Source organism: Rattus rattus, chromosome 3 (genome assembly GCF_011064425.1).
Source record: "Rattus rattus isolate New Zealand chromosome 3, Rrattus_CSIRO_v1, whole genome shotgun sequence".
Lineage (NCBI taxonomy): Eukaryota > Metazoa > Chordata > Mammalia > Rodentia > Muridae > Rattus > Rattus rattus.
Genome location: NC_046156.1, coordinates 104,435,702 through 104,452,386, shown reverse-complemented (window position 1 = coordinate 104,452,386; position 16,685 = coordinate 104,435,702). Strand labels below are relative to the sequence as shown.

Below are 16,685 nucleotides of genomic sequence, written 5' to 3'. Positions count from 1 at the left end.
AATTAGACCAGTTCTCTGTGGCTTTGAAAATGAAAACACTGATTTCTTTCTTGTTAGTAAAGTTGACATAAAATGCTTAGGGAAACTGCATCACACAAATTAATATTTAACAATAATTCTATCATTTTCAGTCTAATTAACATAGTATGGTCTATGTTAGTTTTGTAACATACTGAAACAAAATTGCCAACCCTCCTCTTTAGTTTTAAGTTACGCATTTAATTTAAAATGTCACTTGAAGACGATTCTCAACAAATCATCTCTTCTAACGTGATGGTTCACTCTATGCTTTAATTTTCCTAGGGCTGATGTGGACTGATTATATTAAATCCTACATTATTACAATTTATGTTGTGTATAAATTATTTACTCTAAAGCTTCTCATATCACCAATATTTCTGCAGATATCCTTTGATAGACTTATCTTGTGCCTGCAATCACAGATAAATATAAAAGAGTCTTTTCACCCCAGTTCTGAAATCACAACCTGAGCGTTGCTGGCTTCTTTGTTTGCAAATGTTATTTGATCAGGAGGGCTGTGTCTCACAACTGAGGACATGAATTGGGGCTGAGGGCAGGTAACAGAAGCCCCAGGACCCAAGAAACTTGCCATGAGTGATAGTGCCACATCAGCACCTCCAAGGAGAGGCAGCAACTAGCAGCAGAACTGCTTCCCAGGCTTCTCTGAGGAATGCAGGTAAGTGGTCCCTCAGGTAAGCAGGACTCAGACAATAAAACTTTACAGACTGCAAGTTGCACCTTAATGGTGTTTAAATGTGAGCAGGAAGTTGATGCAGCTCTCTGTGGTGAGATGAAGTTTAGAGTATTAAGCAAACATGTGCTTTATTTCGGTGCCTTGGAAACTGCAGAGTAGATGCCAAGAGCGTGTTAATATTTGATCATCTTTAATATTTCAGAAGTCTTAATTTTAAACAATCAAGATGCACATGAAAAATACAATCTTCCTGAGGTTTCATTACATTTGTATTATAACTGGTCTTGCATCTGGTCAGATGGAAAGAAATAATTGTGTGTGTGTGTGTGTGTGTGTGTCTATCTATCTATCTATCTATCTATATATATATATATCTTCACATTGAAATGGTCCATCTTGCTATGACACAAACACAGTCCTTTCTCTCCTTTTGTGTATTTTCTACTACTTGTTACAATGTTTTTAACTTTTCTTCCACATGCAATTTTTAATTTAATTTTTGATAACTTCATATGTGCTATATGTTTTTATCATATTCATCTCCATTTTCTTGTCTCCCTCCATTTCCTGATGAACCCTCTGCTACCTGAGAGTTTAACTAGGAGTTCTTGCATTAGCGATGGTGGGCCCTTATTTGATAGAGGATAGACAATTGTGAGCAATGGCTACATCACTAAAGGAAATGTCCTTTCTGCCCCTTATATGTCTTTATTTCATTTAGAGAATAAGTTCTCTAAAGTCCATGCTCATGCCCGCTTCAGCTTATTATACATACAATCAGTTGAGTGTATCAATTTAATGTTCTTTTAACATCATTTTAAAGAGAAGAAGAAGGTCTCAGTAGATGTTTCAGTTAGTAGCACGCTTGTCACCTAAGCATGAGTACCAGAATCTGATTCCTATCATTCATGTAAAAAAAAGATAAAAGCAACATTCCCAATACAGGGTAGGAAGAGATAGGAAGATGCCTACAGTTTGCTGGCCAACAAGTTTACCTGAATTAGCAACCTTCAATTTCAGTGAGAAACCCTGTCTCAAAAATAAGACAGAGTGATAAGGGAGATATTCTGTCAACCTCTGGCATCCACATGCTTGCAAACACATACACATTTGTACACACACATCCACATGAAGTTAAAATACCAGTGACTAATCTGTTAGTATTCAAGACAACCACAAAACTCAAGTGCATGATTGCTTTGCAAAGTCAAAAAATTAGACCTAAGGTTACTCCATAGAAATTCTCGTATTGTTAGACTGGTGGAGTAATTGGGCTAAAATGTTTTCCCAGTACTCATGAGGATTGAGGACATGAACAGCTCTTGAAATACAAAAAACCATAGGAAACAAAGCAATGTGTTGCACATAAAATTGGACACTTAATTACAAAACTATTTGTACATGGAATTTAAAGTTTTAGTAGGTATTAGTAGCAATTATCCCAAATCTACCCTAATGTTGAACAATTAAGGAAAGAAACAAATGAATAAAACCAAGAGATGGCTTGTGATGTAGAGGTCTAGCTAAGACTGAATGCCTGGGATCCAATCTCAGAATCCACAGAAAGGTAGGAGGACAGAACAAACTCCACAACTGATTTCTACGTGCAACACACACACACACACACACACACACACACACAATCAATACAACTTTAGGAAAAATATATGGTTATGAAATACCATTAACTATGAGTTACATAGTTAACTATGTAATGAGTACAAAATACTAAAGAACTAAGACATCTTTCTCATATATTTGTGTCCTTTCCCTTGTCTGACAATTCCCATTTTGACACATATAAGGGCTTGTAAAATGATTATCTGGGGAAAGAGCTGGAATGCGCAGAGCACAGCTGGCATTACAGCCTGCCTTTGATTGTGTTAGCTCAAGGCTTTCCCAGTGGAGCTTAGCACCACAGCCTGGGTGCCTGCTTCCTTTCCCACGTAACATCCAACTCAGCTCATCTTTGCACGCAGCTCCTCTTTGAGACTGCCACTTGGAAATCCCAAAACTTTCCGGTTGTACAACTAATGTAAAGGCTAAAGCATACAGGATTCCTTGGTGTAAGCACACACTTGAAACCACTTCTTAATAGAGAAGAGCCCTGGTTCTCCTTTGCTTACACTGTCTCCTTTGCTTATTTCTCTTCGGACCACCCTAGATCTCAGTGCGGATAGCACTAAAATATTTACATGAGAATATAAATGAGAATTACAACTTATTTCTTTTATAAATCAATGACTGTTAGCATGACCTTTTCTGCTGTTCCTCTTTGCTTTTCTTATTTGATTGCAACTAATAATTTTTATGTTGAAGTGGAATGTTTTCCCCCTCATGCATATAGCACCCAATGTGAAAGTGTTTCCATAAAATAAGTTCTCTAATGCCACTCATGTGGGTTTTTTTTTGCTTGCACTCAGACTCCCAAGCAACACATCGTAGTTGTTAAAGAGTTGTCCTGTATGAGGTTGGAGAGATAGTGCTGTGGTTAGGAGTCCTTACTGCTCCTCGAAAGGGCTAGAGTTTGGTTTCCAGCACCCAAACCAGGAAGCTCCCCATCATCCTTAGATCTAGCTCCAGGACATCCAACATGTTCTTCTGACCACATGAGGAACTGCACACATATACACAAGCCTATACTTAGACAGTGGCATGCATGCAATCAAAATCAAAATCTTAAGAAACTATGTACCATGTATATTAGTTCAGCCCGTACGTGTGTTAGCCAAGAAAGCCTGATGATATGAGCCCAGAACCTGTGCTCAAGCAATCGTAATCGCAGGATCCTTATGGTATAGGTGAGGTGGACCTGTAACAATTCCTCAACCACAGTTCATAGTGCAGCAGCAGAAGAGACCCTGCTGCAACAATGTAGGATGCAAGAACTAATTCACCAAATCTGTTCTCTGATTTACACACATGCACAGTGGCATGCACATGTCCATATTCACACACACACACACACACACACACACACACACACACACACACTCACAAATTCACACACTAAGTATAGAAAGAAATAATAGTTATTATGTATGTTAAATAGTGAGCCTTCTGTAGGGCAGTCTGGCCTTTACTCAACATATAGATGAAGATGACCTTGAACATACAATCCACCTGACTCCATCTTGTAAGTGCTTCAGTAACATATATGTACCACCATGCCAAGTGCTGAGATAAAATAAATGTACACCATGTCCAGGTTTGTTAGTGCTGGAGATTGGCATGAGCACATTGTAAATGCTAGAGAAGAATTTCTAAACTAAGCGATGTCCCTAGCTTCAGTAAATAACCTTCATTTATAAGTTTACTTACTTTCTGAAAAAGTATAATGTTTTACACACATTAAATAATCATATATATGTCTATGGAGTGTGGAAAGGATATGGCAAAATATAAGTGCATTTTTAAAATTGTATATCCAATATTGGAATATATATGTTTTCCTTTTGTCTGTGGAAAGGTCACTGCTTTGGGGAAAGTAGCCCTTTAAATCACCATAGTTAGAAATGCTATAGAAATCAGGGAGATGGCAGTTTGTTTATATATAGCACTTTTGAGAACCAAGAAACAGATCCCTCATTGTCTTATGGATGCCAGAAGTTATTACATTGTTTTTGAAAATGGTCAATAAATAACATTAAACTCAGACCAGCGCAGGGCTGATGTAGGGCTGTTGAAATCCACTAGCTCTCTACTTTCACGGAAAACATTAGCAGGTCACAACCAAGCAGAATACTTAGCTACAGAATCTGATGCCTTAAGCTTAGACGTACTCTGACGTGTTTAAGGGTGTATTGAGTCAAATGTGAAGACAGGAGGGGGAACAAATAAAGTTTTTCACAGAAAATTTAATTTTACTTCTCACCTTTATTGATCTCTTCAAATTCGTTGTCTTAAAAGTAGATATGTATACATCAAAAGAAAAGAAAATCTGGTCTAGTTGCAAAAAATCATTAGTCTCCTACACGTTTTCTTTCTCTTCTTATGCTAAATGCATTCATAAACATAGAACACCTTATTTTATTTTATAACGGCAAGTGAAATATTTTTGGCCGTCATATTTTGTTTAAATGAAGAAAAAGAACATTTTAAAACTCCCGTTACAAACTAGGATGTTTCGTTCTTTCTTTATTGGTCCTAGGTACAAATAACAGCTGCTCAGTTGAGATGACCTTTGCAAGGAAAACTCAGTGATTTTATTTACAGTTTTCTCTCCTTAGGCTCATGGTGCTCAGCTGTCTCCAAATTCTGCTGGAGATGTACTTCTTTTTTCAGTTTTCAAACTAAAACTGGGTAAAGATTTAATTGGAGAAGTTTACCCTCTGTGGGTAAGCTTGTTCCAGAGAGTGGCATTATTTGGAAGTATGGCCTTGTTAGGGGAAGTGTGGCACTGTGGGCATGACCTTTAAAACCCTTCTCCTAAGGACATGAGAGTCAGTCTTTTCCTAGAGGCCTTCACATGTAGATGCAGAACTCTTAGCTCCTACTGCACCATGCCTGAATGCATGCTGCCATGCTCCCACCTTGATGATAATGGACTGAACCTCTCAACCTGTAAGCCAACCCCAGTTAAATGTTGTCCTTATAAGAGTTGCTATGGTCATGGTGTCTGTTCACAGCAGTAAAACTAAGACGCCCTCCAAAAAAATGATTTTTTTTCTCCAAGTCTCCTAAAAGTCAATTTGTTCTCCAAAGAGGAAAATATTCTCTTTCCTTCATATAGGAGAATATTTTATTTAAAAGGAGGACAAACTTAAAATATCATGAGCACCACAGCGAAAGGCAAGTTATTAGATATCAAATTCCACAAGTATTATTTCTTCGGTCTCACTCAATGAGCCATCTCCACGCGTGGTTATTACACAGTTGCTGAGTGTAATTAAACAAACAAACAAACAAAAAACAACAAAACAAAACAAAAACCATACTACCACATTCCCAGGAGCTCAGCTTGTTCTCCTCCTGGCTTAGCTCCGAGATCGGCCAAAACCAATCCCCAACTTGGGAAAGCCAAAAGCTGCTGTCCATACTCCACCGATTCCACCAGCTACTGCCCACGGAGGAAAACAGTTCAGACAGCTTTATTATTTTAGAACTTAGCAGAGGACACAATTGCCAGGCCATGAATCTCTTGCCCTAACATTATCAGCTAGCCTATACCAGCCATCCACCGGTACGAAGGCCGCAGATTCTTACATGGTTGTTGTGTCCTTTTTGCTCCAAAGCCTGCCAGGAAGAAAGTTCTCTTTTCTTCCTCCTCTATCTCTTCCTCCTAGGACCCGGAAGTCCCACCTTTACCCTTCACCCAGCAATTGGCTTCTGCCTTATTTATAGACCAAATCAAGAACCAATTAGGGATCCAGATTTTCGTATCAGCTCCTCCCCCTACACACAGTGACACTTGTTTCAAGATAAACATGGAATGGTGTCTGAGTGAGGCCGAATTGCTGTCTCCACTATTGCCCAGCTATGTAGACCCCATTTGTATTATGAATCTGTTTGAGCCTCAATTTCCTAGATTATAAATGGAGACAATTAATACCTACCTCATTGTGTTAGTTCAAGTAATGCCCAAATGATATATGCAAAGTCATTTAGAGAGTACCTGGCATGTCATTAGTGCTAGATAAATTGTAAAAAAGAAAAGTCGGCATTATACTACGCTCTTTGTAATTGCCTCGCCGTGTACCAATCAGCCTAAATCATATCACAGTTTTCTCAATACCAGCCACGGGGTACCAATCAACCTTAAATCATCTAATAGATTCCAGGGGTCAGAAGCCACACATGATGCTGTATCTTTCCTTACTGCCTCAGTTTTGAGCTACTTTCAATTTCTGTATCTCTCTGATCCCCTTTTCGAAATATTCCCTTTATTCCTATAACACCCCACGCTTGCATCAACATTATGGAATTTCTCCTTGGCCTTCTTATTTTCCAGAATTCTGTTCTGCAAAATCTATATTTGATGAAAGTCTGTTGGGTATATGTTCAGAAAATTTTAAATATCCAATTATTTATTTTAATATTTTTGTGATGTTTCCAGCAGGTTAAAGCTTCTTGCATTTGGGGGTGTGGGGTGAAGGTTGAACTGTTTGCTGTTAATCTTCGCACTAGGAAGGTAACAATTTTCTGTTCTGTTCAGCATCTCAGCATCATGCTTAAGTGCTTAGTACACAGTTTGGCATGTAGGAAAAGTTCAAATACTTTCCATACAATGAAATCAATGGTATGCATTCCTGCCTTGGTGAGTCATTCTGATATGGGTTCCCCAAAAAAGAAGTTGTGAATGTTCTTGTATCTGATGATACCAGAGGAAGTTTCCAGACATCACAGACACGGGAGGTTCTTCTTTAGTACTCTTAACCTTCCATTCTTCTAATCATCTTCAACTTTGTAACCCATGCCGTGGAGAAGAAAGGGAAAATGGTGATGTTGAAGCAAGATACACATTTTACATCAGCATAGACTCATGCCAAGCTGTGTTGTGAGATAACAAGTAATCATCCTATCTATCTGTGGCATACAGTGTTGGGCTGGACATAGAAATATCCATCTGAGCGAGCCTCGTGGACATTAATAATGATGTGTATGTGGTGTTCAAAGAGTTCAGAGACGTCAATAATCTAAGATGGGCTTGAATATTAAAAGTACCCTAAAATACCTAGGATCTAGGTCTGCATTTTCTGGTATCAGCCCCTAGTAAAATAAACCATGGCTGCTGGAAGCTACAGGGGAATATAGGATTAAGAGAGATATTGGGTAAGAACATCTTACAATGCCCCCCAAAAGGAAGGTCTAAATTAACAAAGCTCCTACAAAGATGGAAGGATGTCAGAAATACAAAGGCATCAAGGGAAAGAAATGCCCAAGCCCAAAGAATAAATGTAAAAACAAACTAAATTCTGAAATGTAATACAATATGAGTAATCACAAATTCGCACTAGTAGAAATAATTGAGTGCATAGAAATGAGAACAAAATGTAAAAGTTGCTTTGTAGAATTCCAAATGTTTGTAGACACGCTTTCCTTGCATAGCTGAGCCAGAAATCCTATTTAAATGTTGACCTCTCCTAGTGACTTCCTTCTAACACCTATGGTGTAGAAAAAGAGAGAGAGTATTCATGATGAGGATGTAAGACAGTGATATGCAGATGACCAGAAACCATGAGGCATTAAAATGCACTTCTTGATATCATCTAATAAACGAGAAGCTGTAAGTTTGTGGATTTGTCACTTCAAAGCTGTCTCAGCCAAAAGAAGCCCATAGAAATCAGGCGACGAAAAATATGCTGGTAACTTGATCATCTTGAAGCAGATAACCCTACAAGCAAACTCAGTGAATCTGAAGTATGAACATTAATAGTGTATCAATGTTGATTTGTTGGTTATAGGTGGAGCATACTAATACAAATGATTAATGAGAGAAACTGAGTTTAGCACATACAGAACTCTCCATGTTGCATTTTTGTGACATAAAATTATTATAAAATTAAAAGTCAATTGGAAGAAGAAGAAGGGGCAGGAGAAGGAAGAAGAGATGAGGAGAAAGAGAAAAAGGAAGAGGAAGTGGACAGGAGGAAGAAGAAGAGGAGGAGGGTGCAGGAGGAGGAAGCAGACGCCTCTTCCTCTTTCTCCCACGCTCTGGGTCCTTCAGGACAGCAGTCAGTGTTTGAGATATAAGCAACTGATAAGTATCTTCTAAGAAGGTAGATAACAATTCAGAAACATTTGCTCAATACCTGACAGAGTTGAATAAACAAAGTCATTTAGTGTTTTGGTTGTGGAATAAATGGTTTATATATAAATAACTGAATTGACAAGAAAAGTATTTTTTTTTTAGTTTGCTCTGTTTTACTAAGTCAGAAATTACTCTTTAAGTTTTATTAAGTGAGATTTGGAGAGAATCATAAACAAAACAGATTGGCTGCAAACAAGGAGAAGCACTAATCCTTGGGTATTCATTTCATTTGAACTAAAATTAAAACACCACTATAATAGCAATTTTATGTGAGATTTTTCCATAATAAATCAAAAGATTTTCTTAGGAGACATTATCTCATTCTTTCCAATATATTGTGCAGATTAATGGGGAAAACTAAACACATCTTTTCTCTATTAACATAGTTATTTGAAAAATCAGGCTGGAACCAACATTATTTAATTTAGTCATTTTGAAGCCTGACTAGCTGACTTCCTTTGGGATACATTACTATTTTTAGCTTAGGGCAGATATTTATATAAAATCCCCCAAGGAAAGCATCTATCTACTCTGGTTTCTGGTCCCAGAATCCTGGTTAAAAACCAAATACTGAACTAAAAACAAAAAGCATGAATTGATGTAATACATGGTTGTGTGAAAAACAATGACATTTGCCATAGTAAGTAAACCACCCAGAATGGTGTTACTGCTCTAATAAGACTTAACAAATGTTATACTATCTTATGTCACTGGTGATCATATTAACTAATTATATTTAAAAGTTGTGAAATATTTTTCCCTTATTTTACTTTTAGAGATAACCTAATGTCTTAAAATATAAAAACTATATGAAAGGGCTAGGAGACAAAGTCAATAGTAAGAGTACAAAAGCATAGACATATATATGAATATGTATTTTATATATGTAAATCATGTATATATACTCTCAATGAACATAAAACAAGAGTTTACATAAAATTATAGTATATAAAAATATGAATCCTCATATTGATTATTTAGTACTAAACCTGAAATTATTTCCTAAAGTCAATCAATAACATAGTATTGATCTCTGGTTGTATTATTGATGCTATTCGGTAGCAGAGTCAGTTTGCTATGATTATAGAAATACACACAACTGCAATTTGATTGTATTACTTTCCATTGACAGAATCCAAACCCATGGCATGCTACGTGAGTGCCCTACCGCCAATGCAAATCCCCTGCCCGCAAGGTTACCATTCTGAAAGCATTATTAAGCCATTAGAAGAACGGTGTTTAACCAGTTCATATGATTAAAATAGGCTCACTCTTCCAGTCTTACACCATTGACTAAAATTTGAAGAATTGAAGCAGTTGAATTGGACAGGAACAGTTGCAAGAACCAAGGGCCAGAGTTTAGATTGGCCCCATCCATGTAAAACATAAACGGTGGGTATGACTGCACATCTGTAATCCTAGCACTGGGATCAGAGACCAGAGAATCCCCGGAGCATTCTGAATAGCCAGTCTAGGCAATCTATGAGTGTCAACTTCAGTGAGAGACCCTGTTTTAAAAAATAATGTAGAGAGTGAAACAAGGAAACCATCTAAAGTTGACCTTTATAGAATTCCTCATGTCATTAATAACACACACACACACACACACACACACACACACACACACACACACACACACACACACACACACACACACACACCACACCCCACATCTTTGCATTGTAGCCCAAATTTTGATCATCCTGATTTTTTTTTCTAGTATGATATATTTGTCTGTTAGGATTACCAGGAGCTTGGCTTCAGAACACACCATATACATCAAAATGAGTGGACTCAAGTGCCTCATCTAAAACAGTCCAGTTATTTGTCTAGAATCCCCCACCCAGCCTCCTTTGCATCTTAAATTACTTATAGATTACTTGTACAATCCAGCACAATGTAAGTGATGTGAAAATAGTTTCATTGTTCAGAAGATAAAAGAGAAAGAGAATGTCTGCATTATGAAAAAATGAAAAAAATGTTAGCAGGATTGGGTAAAATGCAGAGAGACAGGAACTGTGAGTATTAGAGGCAGTGCCACTCACAGTTCCAACTGTGGCCAATGGGGTCTATGTATTATTGGAAGTCAATTGCTAATAAGTATTTGAAGTTGGAGAGATTGTCTGGAACTGCCATGGAACTAACGATATCCTATGTGTGTTTATAAGTGGAAAGTATTCATTAACAGTCATCATAAGGAAGTGATATTTCATGCTACAGATTTCCCTTTTTCACCTCCAGTTCTACTTTGGTTATATTACACTGAGATTTAAGATAAAACTACAAGAGGAAACTGGAAGTGTCGAGGCCAATGTGACCAAGAAGACGTAGGAAATAAGCGTGCAAAGGACTCACCTATTATTGCTGTGTTAAAAGACAAAGAAGACCATGGGGCAAAGGTCACAGTTCTCGAGGTTGAACTGAAGCCATGCAGCATAGTCTCATAGCAGCACAGAGCTGAATTTTTCATTAACTGCACAGACTAGGAAATGGAATCTTGCACAGAGCTTCCAAAAGTCCAGTCCTGTTTATTTTCACCTTCAGGATTAGACAGGGACAATCTCAATTTATCTGAAGTTGTGGTGCCTAAATTTACCAATCCACGCGTCCTACAGAACTTAGGAAACAGCGAGTCCACTTGTTTCAAGTTATTAAATTAGCAGTAATGTATTATAGCTGTCCCAGAAAGTGAATGCATCAGAATCCTACAACAGTACGGGGGAGATGGCTCAGTTTGTAAGGCGCTTGCTGAACAAGTGTGAACACCTGAGTTTGGATTCCCAGCACACAGGTTTTAAAAACCCTAACGTAGTAGTAACACAAGCCTGTGATTCCCAGAGCTAAAAAGGCAAACAGGAGGGTCTCTGGCCAAAAAGATGAACTCGGGGTTCCATGAGACTTGCTGTTTCAGAAAGTAATGTGAAGAAACGATTGAGGAAGACATCAACAACATCTGGCTCAATACAGATAAGCACATATATGTGGATACCCATACCATGTCATGTGGACAAGCATGAGCATGCACACATGCAAAGATCAAAGTACCTTTACACGTGAGTTATAAAGATAGAAAGCATGTATTCTCATCCAGACAGTTAAATTTAGCTGGAGTAAGTATAAAGGACTAAGAAACCTGGTTTCCCTGCTCAGAGTCATCTTGGAACAGCTGGGCATTAAATCTTCACTTTTAGACTTTAAACATCTTTCATAAAGATGTGGTAGGAAAGCCTGCCTATGAAAACCAGCACTTGTTCATTCTTAATATATTGTTCCAAGCTTCCTTTGGCTGCTACACATATGATCTGCCTCATATTAGTTTCTCCGTTTAGTATGGATTGCAGAGAAACAAGAAAGATAAGGGGGAGGGAGAGGAAGGACAGCAAGAGGCTTAGGAAGAAGAGAGGGAGAAGCCAAAAGAAACTGCAATATACAAACAAGAACTCGAGAGAGCACAGGGACAGTCTCTTCTGTTAGCTACTGGCTCCAGGTAAAAAAGATTATCTTCTTTCCATTTATAAATTAAGGAGCTCTAATGATCAGAAGTAGAATATACTGTGTTTGCACTTTACTATCTAAGAAGTGTTTCCTGAGAGCAAACAAAGAAGCCCAGCCACATAATAGCTGGCGTAGAATCATATCTGTGACCCACCTGTCTGACATCTGTTCCTTTTGACGGACTTGATCATGGGTTCCTATATAATGGAAATGTCACATACCAAGTTTGCTCAAATTCAAACCAGCCAAACTGCCTTTAATTATAGTCTTATATTTAATTGGAAGCATAATTACCCCATCTCCATTTCTTCTGAGAACTTCATTATCACAACTAGCTGTGGGCTTCAGGGCAATGGAAAAGATTCCCCCAAACCTAAAATCCTACGTTGGATCCAAGGACATTTTCTTGTATTAAAATGAGGCAATTTATTCTGACATTGGCTCTGAAGCAAGTTAATTCCTATTAATGGATTTTTTTTCCATTATGGGGAACCCCCCCACCTTTAAAAGCATCCCTAGTGTGGCTTTCTATTAGTACTGGCCCAAAGACAGGAATTTCTCAGAATAAGATACTTTTCCCCCCAATGGAGAAATGTTGAAATACAGCCATTGATTTTGAGATCAAGGTTGAAAAACAGTTCTTTTGTGGAGCTTAAAAATATCAATGCAACTTTCCTGCACCAGAGTCATTAATACACAATATTATTCTCAATGTCTATTCCAATGTTGTGCTTTTCCACTCCAGCCCACTCTATCTGCCTTTCATACTTGCATATTTTCACATGTGCCCCAAGAAACTCTTTTCCCCAACATGTACCCTACAGAAAATTGCATGAAGTAGTGTGTAAAGGAGAATATGGTATGTTAAACACATAAAAGGTTCAGTTGCATGTTATTAGAAGACCAGAACTCTAACGCATGCAAATGCTCATTTCTGCACAAAGATATTACTCATGCTGCTTTGTAAGATGGGACATAGACTATCGTGATTAACACTGTGAATTCTAGAATAAAGCCTGAAAATCTAATAGATTCTATATCAACCTTGTTTACCGTAAATGGAGAAATTATTGACATGAAAAATAGCCTAGTCTAAATGCAAGTGAATGACTCGGATAGAACTAAAATGTTCACAAAGGGAAATGGAGGGAGCATGCATTGTTCTCGGGTACAGTCTGAACTTCTGCTATGTGGTGTGTGCGTTTGTGTGCGCGTATGTGTGTGTGTGTGAGTGTTTGCGTACGTGTGTGAGGTGATATTTACACATGTGAGGAGACAGCAGTATGTACCAGAGTATGTTGTATGTTGTATATGTGCTTGTGTGCAGATCACAGAGGAGAGTATTGTCTATCGTGTTCCAGTTCTTCCTGCCTTATTCTCCTGAGACAATCTCACTGAAATCAAAGATTGCTGTTTTGGATAGACTGGCTACAATCAAGCCTTAGCAATCACCCTATCTCCTCTGCCTCCTGCCAGTCCCATCTAGTTAGTGTTCACTTACAGGCAGGCACAGGGTCCTGACTGACTTATTTCACATTTTTGTTGGAAACTGAACTCAGATTCTCATGCTTTGCAAGGAGTGTGCTTACCCATTGAGCTACCTGCCCAGTCCAGTGTGCTTTTCTGTATTGTTCATTTTAAAATTAATTCCAGAGATTTATAGACATGCATTTAAGGAATTTATTCCCCTACAAGATTTATATGAAATACTAAACTTTTTTTAAAATTGGATATTTTTTATTTATATTTCAAATGTTATCCCCTTTCCTGTTTTCCCATCCCATCCTCCCACCCCCTTCCCCCATGAGGGTGCTCTCGCCACAACCCATGCCCTCCCGCCTCCCTGCACTGGCATTCCCCTATACTCTGCCATCGAGTCTTCACAGGACCAAGGACCTCTCCTCCTATTGTTACCCAACAAGGATCATATTCTGCTACATATGTGGCTGGAGCCATGGGTCCCTCCATGTGCACTCTTTGGTTGGTGGTTTAGTCTCTGAGAGCTCTGGGGGAGAATGGTCTGGTTGTTCATCCTATGGGATTGCAACCCCTCTCAGTTACCTCAGTCCTCTCTCTAACTCCTCCCTTGGGGACCCTGTTTTCAGTTCAGTGGTTGGCTGCGAGCATCCACCTCTGTATTTGTCAGGCTCTGGCAGAGCCTCTCAGGAGACAGCTATTAGGCTCCTGTCAGCATGCACTTCTTGGCATTCCCAATAGTGACTTGGTTTGGTGACTGTATATGGGATGGATCCCCATACGTGGCAGTCTCTGGATGGCCTTTCCTTCAGTCTCTCCTCCATACTTTGTCTCCTTTATTTCCTCCTGTGAGCATTTTGTTCCCCCTTCTAAGAAGTACTGAATTATCCACACTTTTATCTTTCTTCTTTTTGAGCTTTATGTGGTCTATAAATTGAATCTTGGTTATTCCCAGGTTTTGGGCTACTATCCACTTATTAGTGAGTCCATACCGTGTGGGTTCTTTTGTGATTGGGTTACCTCACTTAGGATGAAATTTTCCATCCATTTGCCTAAGAATTTAATGAAGTCATTGTTTTTAAAAGCTGAATAGTATTCCATTGTATAGATGTACCACATTTTCTCTATCCATTCCTCTGTTGAAGGGCATCTGGGTTCTTTCCAGCTTCTGGCTATTATAAACAAGGCTGCTATGAACATAGTGGAGCATATGTCTTTGTTGTATGTTGAGCATCTTTTGGGTGTATGCCCAAGAGAGGTATAGCTGGGTCCTCAGATAGTACTATATTTAATTTTCTGAGAACCCTCCAGACTGATTTCCAGAGTGGTTGTACCAGCTTGCAATCCCACCAACAATGGGGGAGTGATCCTCTTTCTCCACATCCTCGTCACCATCTGCTGTCACCTGAGATTTTAATCTTAGCCATTCTGACTGGTGTGAGGTAGAATCTCAGGGTTCTTTTAATTTGCATTTCCCTGATGACTAAGTATGTTGAACATTTCTTTAGGTGCTTCTCGGTCATTTCATATTCCTCAGTTGAGAATGCTTTGTTTAGCTTTGTACCCTATTTTTAATAGGGTTATTTGATTCTCTGGACTCTAACTTCTTAAGTTTTTTGTATTTGTTAATATGGCTACCTTTCCTTTCCTAACATTAACATTTTACCTCATTATCTTCACCCATTAATGTTGTAAAAATCATACATTAAGAATATCCTAATGTTTCCTAAGATATATTCACAAAGGAATCTCTTAGACCCTTATACACAAAGAATGTGATCAAGCCTCATTTGGGTAAAGGTGCTTTAAAAGTGAATTCTCTATTTACCTTGTAAAATAATAAAATCTCATCAATATTCAGCAAATTATGTGAAGTTCTTGATTGTTAATTAATGATGTTTATTTCTATTTTTATAAACATAATTTAAATATGAATATTATTTAATGCCTTAATTATTCATATATTTGTAAACTTCTAAGACCACAGGACACAATCTTTTATTTCATTGGTGAATGCTTTCTCTGGCTCAGTCTTAATAGTATGATAGTGATGTAAAGAAAAGTAATGAGCCTCAAATGCTATAAAAATTGGACAGCTTTTTTTCTCCATCTTTATTAAATTGGGTATTTCTTATTTACATTTCAATTGTTATTCCCTCTCCTGGTTTCCAGGCCAACATCCCCCTAGCTCCTCCCCCTCCCTTTCTATATGGGTGTTCCCCTCCCCATCCTCCCCTCAATACCACCCTCCCCCCACCAATCCCGTTCACTGGGGGTTCAGTCTTGGCAGGACCAAGGGCTTCCCCTTCCACTAGTGCCCTTACTAGGCTATTCATTGCTACCTATGCAGTTGGAGTCCAGGATCAGTTCATGTATAGACTTTGGGTATTGGCTTAGTCTCTGGAAGCTCTGGTTGGTTGGTATTGTTGTTCATATGGGGTCTCAAGCCCCTTCAAGCTCTTTCAGTCCTTTCTCTGAATCCTTCAATGGGGATCCCGTTCTCAGTTCAGTGGTTTGCTGCTGGCATTCACCTATGTATTTGCTGTATTCTGGCTGTGTCTCTCAGGAGAGATCTACATCCGGTTCCTGTCAACCTGTACTTCTTTGCTTCATCTATCTTATCTAGTTTCGTGGCTGTATATGTATGGACCACATGTGGGGCAGGCTCTGAATGGGCGTTCCTTCTGCCTCTGTTCTAAACTTTGCCTCCCTATTCCATCCCAAGGGTATTCTTGTTCCCCCTTTAAAGAAGGAGTGAAGCATTCTCATTTTGGTAATCCTTCTTGAGTTTCATGTGTTCTGTACATCTAGGGTAATTCAAGCATTTGGGCTAATATTCACTTATCAATGAGTGCATACCATGTGTGTTTTTCTGTGATTGGGTTACCTCACTCAGGATGATATTTTCCAGTTCCATCCATTTGCCTAAGAATTTCATAAAGTCGCTGTTTTTGATAGCTGAGTAGTATTCCATTGTGTAGATGTACCACATTTTCTCTATCCATTCCTCTGTTGAAGGGCATCTGGGTTCTTTCCAGCTTCTGGATATTATAAATAAGGCTGCTATGAACTTAGTGGAGCATGTGTCTTTGTTATATGTTGGGACATCTTTTGGGTGTATGCCCAAGAGACGTATAGTTGGGTCCTCAGGTAGTTCAATGATTGGACAGCTTTTAACTATTTATTCCGACATCATCTGTTATGGAAGATAGTATATTTAGTGTTTTCTTTAGAACTGCATGCAACAGT

The 16,685-nt window shown here is 38.5% G+C and overlaps 1 long non-coding RNA gene across 1 annotated transcript in view; it reads left to right on the top strand.

Annotated features, from left to right (window-relative positions):
- The first annotated feature begins 605 nt into the window (after positions 1 to 605).
- The window catches only part of LOC116895495, a 35,900-nt gene continuing 19,820 nt past the window's right edge, over positions 606 to 16,685 (top strand). Inside the window, exon 1 of the long non-coding RNA XR_004387281.1 lies at positions 606 to 697. This is a non-coding gene — a long non-coding RNA (uncharacterized LOC116895495). The remainder of the gene's footprint in view (positions 698 to 16,685) is intronic.